General features: G+C 57.9%; 1 pseudogene; it reads left to right on the forward strand.

Annotated features, from left to right (window-relative positions):
* Nucleotides 1-2,032: 2,032 nt before the first annotated feature.
* On the forward strand, nucleotides 2,033-9,388 carry LOC116483721 (keratin, type I cytoskeletal 17-like; annotated as a pseudogene).

The following is a 9,388-nucleotide window of genomic DNA, read 5'->3' on the forward strand; positions in this document are numbered from 1 at the left end:
ATAACCTTCCTTTTCTCCCCACTCCCATCCCCCTCATGCATCTTTCGGCCCATTCTTCTGAATCCGCCGTCGTCCCCTCTCCCCAGCCCCAGCGGGACCAGCTCCTGTCCCCAGCATTGCGCTAGGATCCCAGGCCGGCTCCTAAGAGCCACGGGCGCCCCGCAACCGCCACCGGCATCACCTGGGCCGCCACGCCGCAGTGCCCGGCCTGCTGTCCCGGAGCCGGGAGCTTCCTGTTGAGGCTGTAACAATCACCCCGCCCTCCAATCAAATTCTCCCAGGATCTTCCTCTGCGGATTGGGGGCTTGGGGGTGGGGGGGAGATGCTTTCAGAGTCAGAATGCTCTCTCTCAACGGCCCAAATCGGCCCTGGGATTTCTTCCTTCAGCGCCTGCCGGGGACCGCGAGCAGAGGCCGGTCTCTGCATGGGCGGGCGGCCTGAGTACGCGGGGTCTGCGGCGCCCAGCTCGGCCCTCTAGCCAGGGAAGGTGGGCCCGGCCCAGCACAACCTTCTGCCAGCAGACCCCGCCCGGACCTCCGGCAGGGCCACCAAAAATGACCCTCACCTCCATTTTCTTCCACCCTCACCCAACGCGGAGCATCCACTCGGGCGAAATTGGGGACAATTTCAGACTCTGGGTGCGGAGGGTCGGAGCCAGTGATAGAAGCTGCGTGCACCACCGTGCTCCCAGGCGTCCCCCCGAAGGCGCTCCCTGGACGCACTTCACATATTACTCCTCATCTTCTAAACACGTATTGTTTTAATGTTTATCACCTCCAACAAGAGGGAGATGGATAGGCTTGATATTCCTAATTAGGAACTTTGCAGAAAACCTTGTGTTTTTGTAACCATTCCACCATGACAACAAAGCGATTAAGATGTTTTCCATCTACTGAATACCTTTTTAAATTGAGATATTTTATGGTTCGGGTTCTAAAACGTCTTATTTGCAGACTATTTTGTGTCTGATTTAATCTATAACCGAAAACATAATGTATTAAGTGAATACATATTTGCTCAGCTGATAAGCTTTTTAAATATTTATTCGAAGAGCTTTTGCATTGTAAATAAATGGGTCTACACAAAGAGTTCTCTTTGTCTGGCAACTACATACAAAGGCGTTTGGGGCTCCCTTCCCTCTGGGGATCGCCAGCTCTCTTCCAGGGTCTAACAAATAGCTCGGCTTCCAAGCCCCGAGCCCGGCCTGCAAAGCGAGCGCCCGGCCGCCAGGGCCCGGAGAGTGCTCTGGCGAGGGGGCTGCGAGCGCTGGGGTCAGGGCAGGGGCTGCCCGGGCCGGACTAGGGACGTGGGGGCCCCCAGCCCTGGCCGTCGCCTCCCGAGTCCCGGAGGGCGCCGGGCGGGACAAAGGGAAAGAAGGGAAGGGAGGGAGGTCAGAAACCTGCAGCTTCAAAGGCGCCGAGGGCCGCAGAGGGGCCGGGGGCTGCGCACGCGGGGGTGCCAGGCTTCCTGGCGGCCTCCGGGGAGTCGTGTGTGCTGTGCTTTTGTTTTGTGGTTGTTTTTTTGCCTTGTTTTGTTTTGTTTTTTCTCCAATGAGAAATTTCAAAGTTGAGAAAGCGCGAGCTGCCGGCGATTCTCGGGACGCGGGCTCGGCCACGAAGCAACAATTTTAATCTCCCACCCCCTGCGGGCGGATCGCAGGCCCGATTGTTCCTTTCTCACCAGCCTGCTCGACTTTTTAAGCAAACAGGAGGTGGATTACTGTCGCCCGCCTGCGCCGCCACGGCTCTCACCGGATTGGAGAGAGCTTTTCTTTGTGTTCTCTCCTCCCCGGGAGAGGCCGCGCCGCGCCTCCGCGTCTGCCAGCGCCGGGCTTCGGGGGCCTGGGGAGCCTGAGGCGGCCAGGAAGCGGGGCGAGGAAGGGCGGCCACACGGCCCGGGCTGGGAGCCCCACAGTCCCGCAGCGGCGACACCGCCACCCGCCGAGTGCCGAGGCCCGGGGCCCACCCCCAGCCCAGCTCTAGGAGAGGCCGCGCCTGAGGACCGCGAGGACGGCGCCGCAGCGCCAGGTCGGGCTGAGCTAAGGAAGGAAACAGCGAAAAGTGGCGGCGGGCAGAGGGCCCCGGGCGGGCGGAGAATCGCTGACGGGGGCATTTCGGGAGGAGCTGAACCTAGGAGCACAGGGCTCCTTCCCCGGAAGGCCGGGCGTGACCCCGGAGCCGCCGGTCCGTCTTCCCGCGGCCCCAGGCGTGGCTGGCGCGCTCCAGGATCTGGGGCTTCTACAAGTTTGCTTTGTTTCCTGCTTTTGCATCTAAAAACCCACTCTCTCCTCGCCCGACTGCCGGAGACCAGGACTCTGGCCCGTCTGCCTCCCTCTGGCGCCGTCTCTGGGAGCGCGGGCGCGGTGGGGCCTGCAGGCCGGGCTGGGACCAGGCGCGCCCCGGGGCGCGAGTGGCTCGGCCGTCGCCGCAGAACGCGCTCCCTGCGAAACAGCAGCACCCGCTCCCTGGGAGAGTCATGAGAACTGGGGTCGCGCCTGAACCCCGCGCCCGAAGAAAACCAGCCCGCGGACCCCGCCACACGGGCCGAGACCCTCACCTGACCCTGAGGTCTCTTGGGGTACAGAAGGGTGAGCGGAGTGGAAGGGGGCATCCCCCTCTCAGTTGGTTTAGATCCTCTCTTAGCACAGCCCACCATTTCCCCATCCTATAGCTGAGCCCCTGTTTGCCCACCCCAGCCTGGAGTGTAAACCTGGGCAAAGGTTTGCACAAGGAGACTGGGTTAGCAAGGGCTTCTAGGGATGGGGCAGGGACAGAAGCTGACTGGATGGAACTGTAGCCCCTAGAGTGCATTCCTGGGTGTCAGGCTCTGCAGAAGGGGCCAGTGTGGACACTGCCCCCCTCTGGAGCCCCAATTTCTTTATCTGTCATGTGGGTTGGCCTCCGAGGCTTGATGGCATTTCTGTGCTGTGAGGTGGGCCTGGTGGGTTTGGGCTCAGTTTCCAAGGCAGGATAGGCTCTCGGTCCCCTCTTTCTCTTCAGCACCCAGCCCCGGGCCAGCACCGTGGGTGGAGCAGTGTGGGGTGAAAGACAGCGACTTCCGGGAGGGGGTCACCTGACACTGCAAACCATTTCCCCACCAGACAGGGTTGAGGCGGGCCGGGCTGGGGTGGGGGCTGCCTGGGAGGGCCTGGGGACGGTGAAGTTCTGCCTTCTCCTGTTCTCCATATTAGGTCATGGGAAAGCATAGCTGGAGGGCCTGCCCGAATCGCAGGTGACAGCCTGAGAGCAGTGGCACGCACACGCACACGCACACACGCACGGCACCCAGCACGAGGATTTGGAGAAATGAGGCAAATTCCTGATGATGGGTGGGGAGGGGGTCCCCAGCCACCTGGGAGCTGCCAGGTGGCCCATGGTGATGAAAGCCCAGGGAAACGTGTGAACCCCGGCAGCCCTACACAACTTGGGGCCCCTCTCCTCTCCAGCCCTTCTCCTGTGTGCCTGCCTCCTGCCGCCACCACCATGACCACCAACATCCGCCAGTTCACCTCCTCCAGCTCCATCAAGGGCTCCTCCGGCCTGGGGGACAGCTTCTCCCACACCTCCTGCCGGCTGTCTGGCGGCCTGGGTGCCGGCTCCGGCAGGCTGGGATCTGCTGGAGGCCTGGGCAGCGCCCTCGGGGGTAGCAGCTACTCCAGCTGCTACAGCTTTGGCTCTGGCGGTGGCTATGGCAGCAGCTTTGGGGGCGTTGATGGGCTGCTGGCCAGAGGTGAGAAGGCCACCATGCAGAACCTCAATGACCGCCTGGCCTCCTACCTGGACAAGGTGCGCGCCCTGGAGGAGGCCAACACTGAGCTGGAGGTGAAGATCCGTGACTGGTACCAGAGGCAGGCCCCGGGGCCCACCCATGACTACAGCCAGTACTACAAGACAATCGAGCTGCAGAACGAGGTAGGGCCTGCTGGTGGGAGGGGTCTCCGGGGGGGCATGACCTCTTCCCCCCAACTCCTGCCCTGGCCAAAGGCCTGGAGTCCAGCCATAGGGTCTCAGGGAGCCAAGGGTGGTTTGGCTGTGGCTTAGCTTCTGGGAACCTGCCTTGGGGCCCCTGTGTGGCCCACATCCCCCTTTTCTGGGGGCAGCAGGCTGAGTCAGGAACAAACAGGCCTCGTGGAGCCCCTTGGAGCCTCAGTTTCTCCCTCGTGGAGCTCCTCCCCCTGGAGAGGTTGTAGGATGAGGCAGGAGGATGCAGATGGAGGGCTGGGCCCGTGGGCCGCTGGATGCCTGGTGTCTTGCTCCTTTGGAGCAGGGGTCAGCAGGAGGGGATTTTGGGAGATGTGGAGTGGGGGTGTCTGAGTGAGCTCCCCATAGCACCTGCTGCGGGGGGAGGCAGAAGGGAGGGGGTGGGACCTCAGGGTGGGGAAGGCCCCTGATGTGCCTTATTTGGGGATTTTTCTGGCTTCTCCTTTCCTCCTGCTGTTCCTTAAGACGGGCTCAGCAAACCCCAGGGGGCAGGGCTGCTGGCTGGAGCCTAGGGTTAAGGGATTAGGAGGGGTCCTGACTTGTGATTTGGAACCACTCTTTGGTCAGGGCTCCTTTAGCCTCCTCTTGGGGGAGCCTGTCAGGGGCACCCTCTAGCTGACTGTAAAAGGAGGGGGTTGCCCACATCCCCTCCCTTGTTCTAGAATTCTGGGACAGCTTCTGCCCTGGGGACATTTTCCCTTTCTTTTCTGGTTGCCTCATAGTCCCAGCCAGCTGTCTCTTCTCCTTTAAGGCTGAGCCTGGCATGGGGGTCTGGTGGGGTACTGAGTAGCGGGGGAAGAAGAGGCACCTTTCAGCCCTTCAGACTCCTGCTTGCCCCTCCTCTGCCAATAATACAGCACAGGGCAAAGGAGGGGCTGGGTGGGAAGAGAGGCCCCCAGGCAGGAAGATCTGCTCAGAACCCTGGTGTGGGCTCAGCCACCCCCATCCAGTGACCTGACTACTCTCCCATCTCCTCAGATCCTCACAGCCACCGTGGACAATGCCAACATCCTGCTACAGATTGACAATGCCCATCTGGCTGCTACTGACTTCCACACCAAGTGAGTCCTAGCTGTGGGCTTGGGTAGCCTTGGGCCAGCTGGGGGAGGATCTCAGGGTACCCCTCCTGACCCCAGGACTCCTTGGTTGCTTGTGGCAAGGCCCAGGAGCTCAGGGTGGGGCAGTCCTAGGAGCCCCACTCCTTAGTCCAGGATGTAGTGAAGGCAGCCAGTTCTGAAGGTTGCTGTGCTTAGGCAGGGAATAGAAGAGAGGGAGGGGAGGCGGGAGGCAGAGAGAAGTAAGGAAGCTGGTGGGCATGGGATCTGGCCTTGTGATGGTCCCAGGGCCCCGGGGCTGGAATTTGTTTCCACTCGACCCCTCTCCTCAGCCTTTCCAACCCCTTAGAGTCCTGGCAAAATGAAGGCAGGTGAGCAGCCAGGACCTGGACCTGCAGGTCCAAGCAGCCTGGGCTGAAGTCCCTGATTCCCACGGCAGGTTTGAGACAGAGCAGGCCCTGCGCCTGAGTGTGGAGGCCGACATCAATGGCCTGCGCAGGGTGCTGGACGAGCTGACCCTGGCCAGAACCGACCTGGAGATGCACATTGAGAACCTCAAGGAGGAGCTGGCCTACCTGAAGAAGAACCACGAGGAGGTGAGGTGGCTGGGGCAGAAGGTGAAAGATGCTGAGGAGTGGGTGGCAGAGCCCTGGGGCTGGGCCATGGCTGAGGCCGTGGGAGAGAGCACAGCAGGTGCACTGGGATTAGTCACCTTAGAGGGCTTCCCTGTCTACAGAGCCCTCATCCTTGGGGTCCAGCGTGCAGGGCAGACTCCTCTTTGTACCCCATTGCTTCTCTGTACCCAAGGAATCTCCCAGGGTCCCGCAGAGGCTCCCTCTACCTGCCCTGGCCTCCCTCACGAGGGCGGGGGATAAGTAAGGAAGTCTCCTTCTTGTCCCATTTCAAACTCTCAAAGCTGAATGTCTACATAGAAGCTTGGAAATTAGAGGGGAAATTGTTGGGGCATAGGCCTAATAATTAGATTTTATTTTGGAGAGCCCTTGGTCTAATGGGGGAGATAGAGTCTGATGGTGGAGGCAATACTGAGCAGATGAATAAAAATCATTTAGAGGGTCAGATAGAGCAGAGGGAGAACAAAGGAGGGGTCCTTGTGGGGAGTGGGGTCCCCTTGTGGGGGAAGGCTTGGGAGTGAGAGGTCAGGATGGGTCCAGATGCGCACATCCACATCCCCTTTTTCCATAGGAGATGAACGCCGTGTGAGGCCAGGTGGGCAGTGAGATCAATGTGGAGATGGACGCTGCCCCAGGCGTGGACCTCAGCCGCATCCTGAACGAGATGCGTGATCAGTATGAGGAGATGGCAGAGAAGAAACACAAGGATGCCGAGGATTGGTTCTTCAGCAAGGTGGGGGCTGCTGCAGGCCAGAGGTCTCTCTTAGGGGCTGGGGCTCAGGGGCCTTAGCACTGACAGTAAGCCCACAGCCAGGTGTCTTGGAGGTGCCCCCTCAGCAAGCTGCATGGACCACAGGGTCACCCGCTGCATCAACAGACCTGGAGCTGAGCTCAAGCTGGAATCTGGGGGGTGGGTAGGGAGGTAGGGAGCCTCCACAGAATAAAGGCAGAGGGTAAAGACCTTGGGAGTCCCCACCTCTCTCTCAAGAAGTCAGGAACTAGCACCAAGAGCCAGGCTACATGTTCTGGCTGGTTCTCAAGTTTCCGGTCTGTGCCTCCCACACTCAGGGATTAACCATACAAGTTAACATTTCAAATGGCATATTTCTGGGCTTTGCGACGTGGGAAGCTGGTGAGAAGGCACCACTCTCTCCACAGTTAGATTTGGGAGGAGGCCTGACTTGGGAGAGGGATCCAGGCTCACACCACCCTGTCCTGTGTCCTGTCTGCAGACAGAGGAGCTGAACCACGAGGTGGTTACCAACAGCGACTGTCAAGAGCGAGATTTTGGAGCTCCGGCGCACCATGCAGGCCTTGGAGATCGAGCTGCAGTCCCAGCTCAGCATGGTAGGAACAGTCCTGTGCATGAGGGTGGGCCCAGAAGAGGACACTGACAACCCTCACTGACCCCTGGTCTTCCTGCCGTCCTGCAGAAAGCATCCCTGGAGGGCAACCTGGCAGAGACAGAGAACCGCTACTGCATGCAGCTGTCCCACATCCAGGGGCTGATCGGCAGCGTGGAGGAGCAGCTGGCCCAGCTTCGCTGCGAGATGGAGCAGCAGAACCAGGAATACAAGATCCTCCTGGACATGAATACGTGGCTGGAGCAGGAGATCGCCACCTACCGCCACCTGCTGGAGGGCGAGGATGCCCAGTGACTGGGGGAGCCTGGGGTCAGGGCTGGGGGCCTCTTGGCAGGGGTGGGGCTCTCAGACTCACATCTAATTTTCTCTCTGTTTTTTTTTGTTTTGTTTTTTGTTGTTGTTGTTGTCGTTGTTTGAGACGGAGTCTCTGTCGCCCAGGCTATAGTGCAGTGGTGCGATCTCGGCTCACTGCGAGCTCCGCCTCCCGGGTTCACGCCATTCTCCTGCCTCAGCCTCCCGAGTAGCTGGGACTACAGGCTTCTGCCACCGTGCCCGGCTAATTTTTTGTATTTTTAGTAGAGACAGGTTTCATTTCACCATGTTAGCCAGGATGGTCTGGATCTCCTGACCTCGTGATCCGCCCGCCTCAGCCTCCCAAAGTGCTAGGATTACAGGCATGAGCCACCGCGCCTGGCCCACTGCTGCATTTTCTAGCAGCCGAGCTATAGTTCATTTCTGTGAGCTCCTGAGACACCTTAGCTTGTCTCAGCCCGCTGGATCGTTTCTCTAATCCCTGCCCCGCTCAGGTCACCTGCTGCTGCCCTAAGCAGAGCCCACATGCGCCCCCTAGTGGTGGGAAACCAAACGATTCCGCAGATCCTGTTTATTGAGGGAGGAGGTGAAACGGGATGCCCACGGGCGACCCAGCCTTCCTGGGTTTTGTGAATTCTGATTCACACCTACTTTGGAGAGACTCTCTGGCATCGTCTCATGATGGGAACCCTAGTGCTGGTCACCCACTCAGTTATTATAATTAATTTTGCGTTCATAATATATTTAACTGGTTCAAAAATCAAAACCATATAAAAAGGATACAGTGGGGCCGGGCACAGTGACTCACACCTGTAATCCCAGCACCTTGGAAGGCTGAGACGGGCAGATTGCTTGAGCTCAGGAGTTCGAGACCAGCCTGGGCAACATGGTGAAACCCTGTCTCTACTAAAAATTTTAAAAATTAGCCAGGCATGGTAGTGCACGCCTGCAGTCCTAGCTACTCGGCAGGCTGAGGTAGGAGGATCACTTGAGCCTGGGAGGCAGAGGTTACAGTGAGCAGAGATCGTGCCTGCTGCACTCCAGCCGGGGTGACAGAGTGAGACTCTGTCTTTGAAAAAAAAAAAGTGTGCAGTGGAAAGTCTCACTCCTTTCTCTGCTCTTATTCACCCACTTCCTGTCTATGTACAAGTCCCACACAGGCAACCACTTTTGTTTCCATGCATCATTCTAGAGGTTTTCTTTTGTTGGTTTTTTCTTTGTCTGTTTGGTTTTTTGTTTTTTGAGATAGGGTTTCATTCTTTCACCCAGGCTGGGGTGCAGTGGTGCAGTCTCAGCTCACTGCAACCTCCGTGTGCTGGGCTCAAGCAATCCTCCCACCTCCGCCTCTTGAGTAGCTAGGATACAGGCTCATGTCACCACACCCAGCTAATTTTTGAAATTTTTGTAGAGATGGGGTCTCCCTATGTTGCCTAGGCTGGTCTCAAACTTCTTGGCTTCAAGTGATCTTCCCACCTTGGCCTCCGAAAGTGTTGGGATTATAGATGTGAGCCACTGCACCTGGCCTAGAGTTTTTTGTTTGTTTGTTTGTTTGTTTTTTAGTAGAGATGGGGTTTCACCATGTTACCCAGGATGGTCTCCATCTCCTGACCTCGTGATCCACCCGCCTTGGCCTCCCAGATTGCTGGGATTACAGGCGTGAGCCACCGCACCCAGCCAAGTTTTTTATACTAATAAAAAAGATTGTATTCTTTGTTCACACCTCCCTTTTTGTAATTAAAAGGTGTCATGCAATTATACCATTCTGCATCTTGCTATTGGCGAGCTTTCCATTATTCATTCCTAGAGAGCATCTTCATTCTTTTTCAGAGTTTCATGATATTCTGCTAGAGATGTACCATATTTGCTCAACCTGTCCCCTATTGATGGGCATGTGGATGGCTTCCAGTCTTTTGCTGTTATAACTAAATAATCACGCAGTTATATCTGTAGGACGCATTCTCAGAAGAGGGGTTACTGGATCAGAGGTTATTTGTAACATTAACGGAGAGTGCCATATTGCGTCTATACGGGTTGCAGCATCTCGC

The sequence above is a fragment of the Hylobates moloch genome, unplaced genomic scaffold, assembly GCF_009828535.3.
Source record: "Hylobates moloch isolate HMO894 unplaced genomic scaffold, HMol_V3 SCAFFOLD_15, whole genome shotgun sequence".
Taxonomy (NCBI): domain Eukaryota; kingdom Metazoa; phylum Chordata; class Mammalia; order Primates; family Hylobatidae; genus Hylobates; species Hylobates moloch.